This window comes from Panthera tigris, chromosome B2 (assembly GCF_018350195.1).
Source record: "Panthera tigris isolate Pti1 chromosome B2, P.tigris_Pti1_mat1.1, whole genome shotgun sequence".
Classification (NCBI taxonomy): Eukaryota; Metazoa; Chordata; class Mammalia; order Carnivora; family Felidae; genus Panthera; species Panthera tigris.
In genome coordinates this window covers 41553756-41568010 of record NC_056664.1, presented here as the reverse complement: position 1 = coordinate 41568010, position 14255 = coordinate 41553756, and positions in this window count along the sequence as shown.

Here is a 14255-nt window from a genome sequence, read left to right as displayed (position 1 = left end):
ACTGTGGAGTCTGGCAGAGCCCAAAGGGAGAGGCAGCCGGGCAGACAGAAGCCCTTGTTCCTGCTCTCCCCCCCAACCCCAGATGTTGCCAGGGAACTGAGGCCAGGGGGCTGGTGGGGGCGGATGGAGGCCAGGGCCTAAGTGATGATTCAAACCTACTCACCAATGCTAAGGAACGTCTGTAGGCCAGCTGCCCGGAGCTCCCACCAGGCTGGGGGCCAAGCCTTCTATCTGCCCCAGCCCAGGCTCTTAGCTCATCTTCTGAACAGAATTGGGGTTTCTCCTTGGTACCCTTAGACCCCCAGGGTCCCTTGCCTACTTCTCCCAGCTGGCGGCCTCTCTCCTCTTTCCCCCAGTCCCCCCCTTCCTTCAAAGCTCCCTTCTCCCCCAACTCCCCTGGTCTTCCCTGAGTGCTCCCGAGGCCCCCCACCCCACCCTTGCATATAGGAACCAGCCTGGAAAAATTCCTGGTTGGGCTTTGACCCAATAGCTCCCAGGTTCCCCCCAGGGAACAAAGAGGGGGTTCTGATACCTGAGGGAAGAGAGGGACCAACCAGTCTCATTATGAATCCAGATCAGTGCCAGGTCCAGGGCTGATGTAGCCTCTGTGAGTGCCAGGGCTGAGAACTGGACTGTGACGGCATCCCCCAAATTGACCAAACGATCCAGGGAGGTTACTCAGCCAACCCCCTGCCTCAGCACATGGTGCTAGGTTACCTTTTTAGTAGCCCAATTCCACACGAGTGGTGTCCTGATGCCCCTATGAGCAGAAGGGCTGCCCACCCCCATCCCATCCTACCCTTTCCATCATTCATGCCTCCAGTCCTGCCTGAACCACCTGGCAGGCTCCCCAGCACAGGGACGAGGTCTCCTTCCAGTTAGGAAATGTTTATTTGCTGGCTCAGGGCCCCCCTCCTTACCTAGGCTCCATGCTCCAAGCTGCTGTATGGAAGATAGAAGCGAAGCCCTTAAACATCCTCCTTCCAACCTGGTCCACCTCTAGTGCAGCCAGAGCACAAGATGTGTGGGGGCTTTGGCAGAGATCCCCTCCCTCACCCCTGCAGAACAAAGGAGCAGGCAGAGCCCAGGACGGAGTCTCCCAGCAGCACGAGCAGGGGCTCACCCTGGTCCCCTCCACGGCATCCTTCTCACCTCAGCCTTCCCTGGCCCCTAAGGGGCCAGAAGAAGGGGTCATACTAAAAGACCCTGAATTTGAGAGGAGAATGGAGGGGTTCCAAGGTGGAGGTGGGTATCATTGTCATAATAATCCCAGGGCTCTCCCCAAACTGACCCAAACATCCCCCTTGGTGGTATTCAGCAAGGTGTGTTTCAGCTACCTATGTGAGATTCCCTCTGTGGGCTTGGCCCAGGGAACCAAGGGAATGAGGGGGCCGAACTGCACCCTGACCTGAGGAGCTTTTGAGCAGGCTTCATTGGGGTGGGGAGGGGTCTCCCAGCCCCGCCCTTCATTTCAGAGACACAGCCTGGTGGTGACTCAGAGGAGGGTCAACTCTGGATGCTATCCCCCAGGGCGGTGTCACCAGCTTTCCCGACAATACACTGTAATGATGTACGATACCCGGCCAGTGCCCACGTGAGCATCGAATTGAGAGCCCGACACACCTGGGTCGTCAAAAAAGGGGACGAAGCACACAGAATCAGGAATGCAAATCAACAATCGGTAGACCACATCGTGTCTCTCCAGCACCATCTCCTCTGACAGACTTAATCCCCCCAACATGCTCCCTCCACAGGTCGCTGAAGGGCTGGAGTCCCAGGACACACTGAACCCCCAGAGAATCCCAAGCACACAGAAGGACCCAAGGTCACCTAACAACATGGGGGGGTGAGGCACGGAGCAGAGAGCAGCCCAGACAGAGGTCGTGCTGGGTCCCCTCCAAGGGCATCCTCTGCCCCACTCAGAGGGCCCCACCTCAGGACCAGGGCAGTCTCAGCTTATGGCTCTGAAACAGTTCAAAAGGAGCCAAAGAGGAAGGGGAAGGTGTTCCAGGTGAGGGGGAAGTGAGGAGAGGGGTGGGGGTGGGGGTAGAGAAGAGCGTAAAAGGTGGCCAGGAGCCAACAGTGGCCCCAGACAAAAGAAGTAGTGATGAGGCCCAAGGCACAATAGTTGTACTTTGTCCTAACGTCCTGTTACTCTGATGTTCAGGGAAGCTCTTGCCTGTGTGGGTGTGGGCGATTAACCTCCAAACCCTCGGATGAAGGGACAGAGCCCCTCCGAAGTGAGGAAAGAAGGAGAGGAGAGAGTTGCTAATTCTTGCTGTTGCCTAAACATTTCTCCAGGTGGTTCCGCTGGGATGGAAGAAAGGTCTCCTCCCTCACACCATCCCCTGACTCCCAGACACCTAACCGGACACCGATCGGATCCACTGGAAGGGCAGGAATACCAACGTGTTGGATTGAAGGAGAGAGAATTGGAGTGGTTCCCTTCAATTCCCTCTCTCCGTCGGTAAGTCAATCTCTCTGTCTCTGTCTCTTTCTCCCCCCACCCCTCTCCTCTCTCTATCACTAGGTCTTTCTCTACCACTATGTCTTTGCAACAAAGCAATGGAAAGACAAAGCAAAAGCAAGGAAGAAGGGCCCCTTTCTCTCCCAACTTCGCGCCCCAATCTGGAGCTGGAGGTTTGACGTGGGGTCATGATAGGCAAGGATGCTGACTGGTAACGAGATTGGAGCAGAGAAAGCCCAAGAGGGTAACTCCCCCAGAGAAGTCAGTCTGAAAAGGGGGAGGGAAGAGGGATGGCGAGCAAGCAGGAGAAGGGGCAGAGTCGCGGGGCAGGGTCACCGGCCGGGGGGAGCACGCCGGCCCACGCCAGTCCTCGTCCCTATCAGCCAAGTCTATGCCTGTCCTTTACAGGCCTCAGTTTCACAGCCCCTGGATTGCTTCTCCCTGCCAGCCCCAGACATGTTCACTTCCTGACACCCAGTCTTTGCTACCCCTCAAAATCTGGCCCCCATCCTGCCCATTGCAGCTCCTGTTCATACACCCCCGCTCAGTCTTGGAGGGGGTCCCTCTGCTGGGAAGAGTGGTGGCAAGAGTTGGGCACTAAGGTCATAAAGCTGTACTCTCCCTTGAGACCTGGGCCCTGCCTGGGAGCGGAGCCTTGTCTCACCGTGGCTCTTTCCCAAGGCCGACCAGGCATCAGACACCGTGCTGACTATAGGAGATACAGGGACACCGGAGTAGGCAGTGGAAAGTGCAGGGCCTTTGGATCCAAATGGACACAAGTGGCACTCCTGGCTGCCATTCTTTAGCTGAGTGACCTTAGGCAAGTTACTCAGCCTCTCTGACCCACGGTTCCCCTCGCCTGTAAGACAGGAGTGCAAATGCCTGCCTTGGAGAGTCGCTGTATGCAGACAGGTATCCACACAGCTATACTGGCAAGTGGATTAGGAAAGAGGCCCTAAGAGAGAGGCACAAGGTGCTATGAAGGCAGAGTTGGCTGGGCCCTGGGGCTACAACAATGTGGAAGGGGCTTTCTGTCTGGAAGAACCACAGGGTAAACTGAAAATAAAAACTCTCTGAGGGGGCCACTGTAACTGCTGGGAGTAGGAGAAGGCTTCCTGGAGGAGGGGACACTTGAGTGTAGATAGAAGAGCAGAGTTTGGCCCGCTGAGTGGACAGGGATAAAGAGCAGGCAGGGGAAGTGAGGTCTGGAGGATTCTGATGGCTCACAAGGCTCTCCCAGTACTCCTCTGGGGGTGATAGAGACTTTGAGGCTAGGTAGGGCAGGGGATTAGGGCTTCTTCAGAAACATTCCCAGCCAAAGCCCACAGGGACAATGCAGCTCCCTCAGGGGGTGAGCCCCACACTGATTTCCCCGCCCTCTGGGACAGGATGTCTCTGCCAGAGAATTTAAACAAACAAGGAGACACTAGAGGTAGGTCCAGCTTGCACATTTAGCACTGCTGTCGTTTGCCCAGGAGTGAGAGGAAGAGGGCAGAGGACACCAGCCCATGACAAGCACAGGGCCACTCAGCTGGGGCAGGGCACAAAGCAGAAAGAGGTTTTCTCCAGCTTTGTCCCCTCCCTACCCCCCAACAGGTGCCCAGAGGTCTCCTGTCTGCCTGTCACAGACATGCAGAGACCTGGAAACAGCACCAGGAGAAGTCAAGTCTGCTGCATGCCATGTGACCTTGGCCAAGTCAGTCCCTTTTTGGACCTCAAGATCCTCCTAGGTAAAAGCATGAGGTTATACTCCCTAAGCTTTAAGGCTCTGTTACAGCTCCATCAAAGACTCCAACTGAGATCACTTATATAAAATGTCACATCTTCCAGGGGGCTGTGTATTTTGAAAGGCTCCCCTTGGAGAGGACAATGCTTAATTCAAAGATGGGTGAAATCTGGGGCACAGTACCAAGTGGTGGAGAGGAGATGTGGTTCCAGGGAACGTCTCCAATCCCAGCAGGTAGGGAACTGCTTCCTCTCCTACCTGGGACGCTAGAACCTCTGTCCTTTTTGAAAAGACACTGGCTTGGTGAATCCTCACTGTGAAAAGCCCCCACCAGCTACCCTGCCCCACCCCTACACCCCCATGGCATGTAATGGAAAAAGCCACACAGGCTGGACTCAATCTTGGTTCACCCATCCAAGCCTGGAGACTTTGAACAAGTCACATCATCTGCCTGAGCCTTGGTTTCCTCATCTGTGAAATGGGAGTTGTGGTGCTGTACCTCCCAGGGTAGTAAGAACATAAATGGAGACTGTGAATATAAGCAAAGCTCCTGGTCTAAAGTAAGTATCACATACATGTTACTTCCCTTCCCTTTCTCTGTCCCTACCCCCATGAGTGAGCAAACTCAGAGAACACAAACTCACTATCATCTGACTAAAGTCAAACAGAAAAAATTAGGGAAATGGGTTTATCCCATCTCCCTGTAAAGAAGAAGAAAGGGCGCCTGGGTGGCTCAGTCAGTTAAGCATCTGACTCTTGATTTCAGCTCCGATCATGATCTCACAGTTCATGGGTTCAAGTCCTGCATCGGGCTCTGTGCTGACAGTGTGGAGCCTGCTTGGGATTCTTTCTACCACTCCTCTTGTGCTCTCTTTCTCTGTCTCAAAAAAATAAATAAATAAACTTAAAAAAAAAAAGAAGGAGGAGGAGAAGGAGAAGAAGGAGGCAGAGAGAGAAGGAAGGAAGGAAGGAAGGAAGGAAGGAAGGAAGGAAGAGAGAGGAAGGAAGGAAAAGGAAGGAAGGAAGGAAGGAAGGAAGCAAGGAAGGAAGGAAGGAAGGAAAGGAAGGAAGGAAAAGGAAGAAAGAAGGAAAAGAACAAAGAGAAAGGAAGGAAGGAAGGAAGGAAGGAAGGAAGGAAGATCCCAGAGATGACTAGGGGTGAGGGATATGTCGGCTTCGTTCCTTCTTTAGCCTTTCTTCAGAGCAACTGTGTCACAACCTCTTCAGAGCAACTGTGTCACCAGGTTGTCACTGAATTGGCTACACTGTGGGTTCCTCAGGAAAATCCTAGGGGGGGGGGGGTGGGGAAAGAGGCAGGTATCCCGCCTCTTAACAGGAAGGGTCCCTTCCCTCCTCTCCCAGTGATCCCTTCGGCCTGGGCCAGAAGCTTGGCCCATGACCCAGGCCACCCCCAGGATGGTTCACAAAGATAAAGTCAGTTAATGATTGGCCCCATGACAGAAGGCACTCCCACCATCCTGCCTGCCTTCCCAGACCCAGAAGTGCAGGGCAGGCCACAGAGAGTGGGGGAGACCTCCTCTCAGCTTCCAGTAGCAGCCTGGCCTAATATCCTCAAGATAACCGGTGAAGCAGACAATTGATCAAGAGGTATCCATGTCAGGAGAACATCAGACCAGGTTCCTGGGAGCCTCGGGAGGTCCTAAGAGACGGGGCGGTGGGGGGGGGGGGAAGGCTGCGGGAATGGGCAGACACAGCACACCCAGTTTTATATGCCTTATTTATTGGAGTTTCACTTGAGATTTCATTGGAAGAAAAGGCTCCACTACTGAAGAAGTTTGAAAATCCCTTCGCCAACCAGATGAACAAAGTGAGGTCCAGAGTGGTCCAAAGCCATACAGCTACAGAGAGGCAAGACCTGAGCTCGGATTTCTTGACTCACAGCTTGGTGCCCTTTTTATTTCTCCAAGGACTACTTACTCACTTCATCAGGGCAAAGCCCTGAGCCAGGCACCTCTAGGGGAAGTGGGGCTTCAGCCCCCAAGAGCTGACCGGCTAAATGGGGAGCCAGGCAGTGCCAGGGAGGGGTCCTATGCATGTGGTCAGCTGCTCGGCCCAGGGTTTGGTTGTTTGCTTCTCTTTCCCACATGAAGGGGCTCCCTCATTCCAGGCAGCGCCCTGCAGAGGGCACAGCTGGTGTGAACCATGCTCCCCTGGGGGCCCCTGGAGAGATGGTCCTGCCTACATCGCCCTGGATGTCAACCCACTCAGACCCACATCCTTCTGAAACACAGCTGGAAGTGTCAGGAGAGGTGAGGTAGGGCACACTCCAGGCTGCTGTCTGCTGCTAGCTTCCCCAAGTCCCAGGACCTGGCCCTGCTCAACTCCACGAGGACCAGTCCCCACACCCCAGCTGAGAGTGGTGGCCAAAATATTTAACCACCCTTTATGGCTCAGGCACCAGTTCACATAGAGCTGGGGGCAGAGGCCGGGCCACATGTAACACCCCAGGGTTCTAGACTGTGGGGAGGTCCAGGGGACCCAGGAAGGGACTGGGGTAACCAGAGAGGCACCCAGAAGGGTGGGGAGTAGGGGGGACCAGCTGCTGGAACATCAGCTATTGAGACCAGACGGCCTTACTGGGGCACACCAGCCGAATGTCCTGCCCCAGTCCACTCTCCGCTCCAGGCTGGAATGTACCGTTCCCAGCCGAGCACGAGGCCTGTCTGGGGCCCTGGTCTACCTGCCTCCATGTCTCCTCCACTCCTGGGAAGACCAGGCCAGGGCTCCCCACCTTTCTGTACATAAATATAGTCCACACCCAACATAGCAGGGATGTCACCGCTCGTGGGTTCCAGCCACTGTTGAAAAAATGGCAGGGGCGCCTGGGTGGTGCAGTCGGTTGAGCGTCCGACTTCAGCTCAGGTCACGATCTCACGGTCCGTGAGTTCGAGCCCCGCGTCGGGCTCTGGGCTGACGGCTCAGAGCCTGGAGCCTGCTTCCGATTCTGTGTCTCCTTCTCTCTCTGCCCCTCCCCCCTTCATGCTCTGTCTCTCTCTGTCTCAAAAATAAATAAACGTCAAAAAAAAAAATTAAAAAAAAAAAAAAATGGCAGACACAGCCAGCCCTAGCCTTCGGCTGGAATCCCAACCCCAAGTGCCCAGATCACCGACAGCTATAATTACTCAGAACATTTTCCTTTTCTTCCTCTCTCTCTCTTTCTTTGGATATCTCCATTCCTCTCCTGTCCTCCCTCCATCCTTTCTGCCTGTCCCCACTGTCCCACGGAACATCTCGGACCGTCCTGTTGGCTGAGTGTTCCTGTATGCCTGTCTAAAGCCTCAGCTTCTCAGAGGCCCCTGCGAGGTTACTGCTCCCTAGCCCCCATCCACTGCTGGGGGATGGGGGGCAGGTTGGGCAATGGGGGACAAGGTAGGAAGATAGGCAGTCTTCACATCTCCCCAATTCCCACTGGGCCTCCAGGGACTAAGGGAGAGCCTGCAAAAGGGAGATTTCTGAGGAGATGGGACACCCATCTGGGTGGCACGGGTGCCAGCAGAGCTGGTGCGGCAACTTGAGAGAGCCACAAGTACAGTGAGGGGCGCCAAACCCCTTCCCCTAAGCCCCCCCCCCACCCCCGGCATGACCTGCGGCTTGAAAGAGGACAGAGGTAAGTACAGTGAATCTTACATTGGGGGGAGGGGGAAACTGCTCCTCCCCCACTGTGTGACCCTCGTCCCCACCACTTACCCACCAAAACCTCTTCCTTTCTGTAGCTCCTCAGTTCTCCAAGCTGAAGGCCACAAGAACTAATAAGCCACACACATATGCGCGCGCACACACACGCGCGCACACACACACACACACACACCACCTCCACCCCCAACTCCGCCCCCACCACTGCTACTACCACCCGAGACAGGGCCCCACAGAGAAGAGAGGAGAGTTCCCAGAAACCCAGCTGTTCCAGGCAAGCTGACCTGGGTCATGGCGCCCTCCCCACCCAGAGCTACAGAGGCTGGGTCCCCCCTGAAAACTCTCTCCCAAAACCACCACAAGAGTCACCTTGAGAGCCCCTCGTAACAAATCACGTCTCTGAAGCCCTGCCATTAAACACCGCTGCTCCTTGAGCGGCTCCTTGGATATGTATCCATGCTCGGGGCTGTGGCCAGGGGTCGCAGCACCTGAGTTCAAAACCAGGAAGTGTCACTGCCGTGCGGTGTGACCTGAAGTAAGGCACTGCCCATCTCTGGCCTCAGAGTCCTCTCTTTAGAGTGAAGGGGTGACTGATTTCTGAAGCCCTTGTCGGGCTCCCAGCCCATGGCCATAGGGGATGGGGAGGAAGCAGTAAGGCTGAGTGAGAGCTGTGGACTCGGCCTGTGGCCTCTGGGACTGAAAGGTACAGAGAGAGGACTAGGGAGGACCAGAGAGCACCGTTTGGGACCACCTTTTAGGGATGTTTATAAAGATTACTGGAACAGAGGTGAACAGGGAGACAGAGAACAAACTCTTCGGTCCGTTGTCTGACCAACAGCCCAGGTTTGCCGATCGCCATCAACCACAACAGCTGGGATTGCAACAAGAAGGATTTCAGTTACATAAGCAGAGGCCCACCAAACTCATCTTCTCTGGGGGATGTATGGCATGATAGCCGTGGTATGTTTATCTAGAGACTTCTAGACCCATTCCTGGCCTGGATGAACTGTCAGGGAGTGGGAGAGGAAGCAGGAGAGGGCGAGACAGGGTGTCAGCTCCCAGGCACCCCCCTTTGCGAGATGGGTGGGGTACCCATGCCTCCAATCTGAGAGCTGAAGTGGGGGAAGGAATTTGTCAGGGGTGTGGTGGGGCCGAGAGCAGGGCAGCAAGGGAATGGAATGAGAAGGCTGTCGAGTGGCAAAGCAAGTGTTTGTGGGAAATGGAGGGAAAGACCCTTCCTGGTGGGAGGGGATGAGAGGGAGCCTCAGCCCAGGACTCCGTGCCGTGGGCACCCCCAGCCCCGCTCCGGGCACAACACAACCTCATTGGGGCAGGTCCTGCACTGCCACTGTGACATCAGCTTAGGTAGAGGAGCAAAGAGCCACAGTTTGAGAAGTAGAGATGACACCCACTGAGCCTGGACCAGGCATTAGGGAGATAAGGCTGGGGGCATGTCCACAGGACAGACTGTGAGGACAAGGGCCCTTCCTTCCCCCGAGAGTGCTGGGGTGCTCAGGCCAGACCTGCTTTTTCTCTGGGTGTCATCCCACCTCTCACCTGGGGGCAGCTGGTAGACCATGAAAGTGTCTTCCCTTGCTCTTTACTTGGGCAGATCGGACAATTCTGTGACTCATGCCTCCTCCTCTGTCCTCACCGAGGAATCTCAGGGAACGGATGCTGAAAAACCACCCAGGAAGGAAAGCCCTCCCTCTTTACTGCAGTGAGGACCGGGGAAGGGGAAGGATGAGCAAGAGGGTAGGGCCAAGCCCCCCCGGATACCTCAACCAAATAATGGACAATTTGAGGTGAGGCCGGGGTACCTTGATGTGAGGAGATGTGCTGTGCTGCCGATGATTTATGCCTGTGTATTACAAGGAAGCTGGGTTGGCCCTGCCCAGTCCCCTCTGGAGGCCCGGGTCCCCAGCACCCAGTCTTCCAGGCTGGAAAGGCCCCCATCCTCCCTGGCTCTCCCCACATCACCACTCTCCTCCTTCTCTGTCCGTCCTACCAGACCAGGAGTTGAAGACTTCTCCCCCCCATCTTCCCACACTCTGTCCTCACCAAGCCACCTTGGACACACTCCTCACCCCTCTGCCCCTCCTGGCCTAATGCTCCTCAGGGGACGCCTGGCTATCTGAGGAGTTGTCTCCACGCCTCCCCAGGGATGGCAGGGGGAAGCCTCCCGCCTTTTTAAGGCTGCGCAAGGGGAAGGTGAAAATGGAGAGGGGTCATCCTGCTGGGCTGGCTGGGTACAGGCTAGGGAGCTCCTTCTCTGGCGTATAGGAGGAAGGACCCTCCACACACAGACAGAGGTGGGAGGCCTTGAACCTCTTTCTCCTGAGCTGAGAGCACAGACTTGCTGGGCGTCTTCCAGCAGTGGGCTTCAAATAAAGCTGCGTCTGATTGTGGACACCTTCCAGACATTCTTAGAGGCCCAGGGCCCCCTCCTCAACCAGGACCCCTCCTAGGTACCTCACCCAGTGCCACCCCAAGCCTCTAGAGGGCGCGGGAGAGCAGTGCTGGACTCCCGGCCCCTGGGGCATACCCATGGTGGCTCTCTGAACAGACCCCTGGGACCAACCATCTGCCCTCTCACCCACTGCCCCAAGGGAAGGCAATGCCCCGCTGGAGACTGCAACCTGGCACTAGAGAGTATGGGCCAGGCCTGAGAGGACTGATGCTTAGAGGATGCAGAAACCAGCTGGGCCTGGGGCACGCTGAACAAGGATGGGTTTGAACAGTGGAAAGATTATCTGAGACCAATCTGAGATTATCCTGCTGCTCATTTGGGGACAGAAAGGAGAGCAGTGGCCTGGGCCCTGGGAATTCCCACCTGCCCTTGGAATAAGGAGGGGCTTCTTGGCCCACACAGCAAAGCTGCAAAGCCCGCCACCCCCTTGCAGTGTCAAAACTAGGGTAAGGCTAGTGAGGCAACTAGGACACAAAGTTCAATGTTGGCCCTGACAGCGGGCACCTTCTTAAATACTTCATCCTGTCACCTCGCTCCCTCATCTCAGTCCCAGCCCTGCCCTTTGAACGGCCTGTCCTGGGGACTAAAACCACAGGAATATTTGAGGCAGAGGTAGCATAGTTGAGCAGAGGGGTTACTTTGTCACACAGGACCCCTCAAAGGGAAGAACTAGCCCTTAACTCAGCTAGAGGGGAGGGGAGCAAAGAATGAAAAGAGAGACAACTGTCTGTTGCCTGAGCCTGGGCCCCTGTGTGGGTCTGTCTGTGTCAGTGTCTGTGTGTATTTGTGCATTCAGATCCCATGTGGGTCTGCCAATTTCCAGCTATGTGTCTTTGGGCAAGTTAGCCAACCTCTCTGAGCCTCAGTTTTCTTGAAAACTTGTGATAATAGTACCTACACCTATCATAATACCTAACGAGGTCGGAGTGAGCATCAAATGAGGGCATATATGCAAAGGGTGTAGCATAAGCATCTGGTCTGCACTAAATAAATGTTGCTAGCTATTCCCAGTGTTATTAGTAATATAATACGGTGTAGCCCCAGTTTACTTTACAACCTTCTCCCCATTGCCTACACACACACACACACACACACACACACTTCCCACTCTAGTCAGACAGGTCTTCTGACAGCCCCAAACGCACATTGCTTATTTCTTCATCCCGGTCTCGCCAGCCATGAAATCTCACCTCTTAAAATAAGACTTTCTGGAACATTTCCACCTTATATTTTTTCTCGTGAATCCCCACGTTAACCTTGTAAAATTACAGCTTAGAATTTAAGTAACTCGCCTAAAATCATCCAGCAAATAAACAAGAAAGCTGGGATTTAAACTCAAGTCTATCTGGTTCCAGAGCCTACACTCTTAACCACTGTGGTTTAAAGAGAAGAATGAACCAAAAGCCAGAATTTCCTTTTTGTGATCAAAGATGGAAATAACAATAAAACAAGGCGGTACTAGAACTTCAGTCGAATGCTTTCAGGATTTCAAATCAGAGTCCCCTGGGGTCAGGTCCCATCACACATTGTTCAGAGTGAGGCCAGAGAGCCTCAGTCATCAAAGAAAGAGGTACCAATAGGGTTAAAACAATATTCATCCCGGAGTGAGTCAGAAAAATCACTTACCTTGATTGATTGATCAATCACCAGAATGTTCCGGTTGATCCTAGCTCTATTTCAACTGTCTATAGGAGAAACTTTTATTTTTTTTCTCTTTGTTGGTCAACAATTAAGCATATTTTTGATAATTAAATGGACAACATTTAATTATCAATATTTGCTGGTCAGTCGGCAAAGATAACATGGAGTAACCACCGGAAGACCACCCACCGGCTGATTTTCACATATGCTTCATCAATCCCCAGTTTTTTGTGATTTTTTTTTTAATTTTAATGTTTATTTATTTTAGAGAAAGACAGAGTGAGAGCAGGGGAGGGGCAGAGAGAGAGAGAGACAGAATCCAAAGCAGGCTCCAGGCTCTGAGCTGTCAGCACAGAGCCTGATGTTGGGCTCAAACTCACGAACCATGAGTTCATGACCTGAGCTGAAGTCCGACGCTTAACCGACTGAGCCACCCAGGTGCCCCATTCCCCAGTTGTTATAATAAAATCTGGCCATGGGGAATATATTCCCTTCAGGTATCCATCCTCCTTTGCCATCTCCCTCTAGTCATTCTGGGCCTCAGTTGACTTGGAATGTCTACACCATATTCTTCTCCCTGTGACTTAACTTCCTTACCTGGAAAATGGGGATTTATTTTAAAAAATTTTTTAAACATTTATTTATTTTTGAGACAGAGAGAGACAGAGTATGAACGGAGGAGGGTCCGAGAGAGAGAGGGAAACACAGAATCTGAAACAGGCTCCAGGCTCTGAGCTGTCAGCACAGAGCCCGAAGCGGGGCTCAAACTTACGGACAGCAAGATCATCACCTGAGCCGAAGTCAGACGCTTAACCGACTGTGCCACCCAGGAGCCCTGAAAATGGGGATTTAATAAGACCACCAACCCCGTAGGACTATGCCAAGGACCTAATGAGGCAACATGTGTAGGGCTCAATGGCTGGCATGGAGTGAGTGAATGATACACATTTGGAGCTGTTAGTGTTGTCATTTCAAGCTGGGTAGAGGTGGCCAGATTCTGAACCCCACTTTGGCTTCAGAGAAGCAGCATCTCCCAACAACCCTTCCCTCTTGCCTACCAGGATGCACGTCCCAGAGAATCAGAATTCAGCCCTCTTTTGCCCCTCCAATCACACCTCAGCCCCCAGAGACGTAGAATCATCAAACCCCATGGCCAAGAAGGTAGTAATAGCTCATCTGGTTCAACTTTATTTCTTCTGAAAGGGAAGGCAGAATCTTTGGCAGCTCAAATGGCTTGCCCTAAAATCATGTAACATTTACTTCCTTTAGTGAATTGACCTCAGATTTCATTGTACACCAAACAAGGAAATCAATCTCGTAACTTGGTGCCACACCCTGTTTTGGACCCAAAAAAAGGTGTTGCTATTACCTGCTTACTTTGCTCACTCCCCTAGTTCACGCATCTTGGCACTAAACAACTTTTGGTTATTTCCACATACTATTCCGTTCCCCAAGATGAAGTCTTGACATCATTGAGGAAATTTTTCAGTGCAATAAAGGTTCTGAAGGCAGCTCATTTGTTTATTTGTTGATTCATAAATTTGGTAAATATTTATTGATATCTTCTTACATACCAGGCCCTGCTCAAGGGAACGAAACGCCACAGTAAAGCAAACTCACACGGTTCCTGCCCTCTTGGAAAGTATAGGTTAGCACCTGAGCAGAGCACACCTGGTCTGTTCTTTTAGTATGATTACATGGAATTGGCAATAATTAAAGCCTCTAATAATGGATTAAGGGACTTCCAGGAAAAGATAGCCTCCTGAACACTTGTGTCCACTTCGCTCTCTCCTGAAATGCCACTAAAGCAAAGTTAAAGGCTCTCTACATTTTTCTTTTCACTTGATTTTGCTTTTTAAGGCATACACCCACAGGGATGGGAAGAATGGGAGAGAAGATAACAGCAACAAAATTTTGGAAGCTAGAAAGCAGGTGGTGGGGAATACCATAACCACCTAGTCTACACCCTAGAATTTCTAGAAGGCTCAGGAAATAGTGATGGCAGTTACCTCTGGAAGTGGGAGTTGAATTGAGTAAATAAAGAGGACTGTTCAAAAGTGGTTTTAAAAAGCAGTCAGATCTTCAGATTCTTTCCCTACCTCACACAGCCAGGCAAAGGGCTATAGGTTTATTCCCTGGTGAGGGGAAAATGGAAGGTCTTTGGACAAGGAACCCCAGGACACTGAGAGCAGATATATCTTACTGAAAATGTTCACATGGTGGATGCTGAGACCCAGGCCCCCTGGAATACCAGAAAACTGGCCTTTGTCTTCCAGGCAGGAAACTGGAGGGTGCAT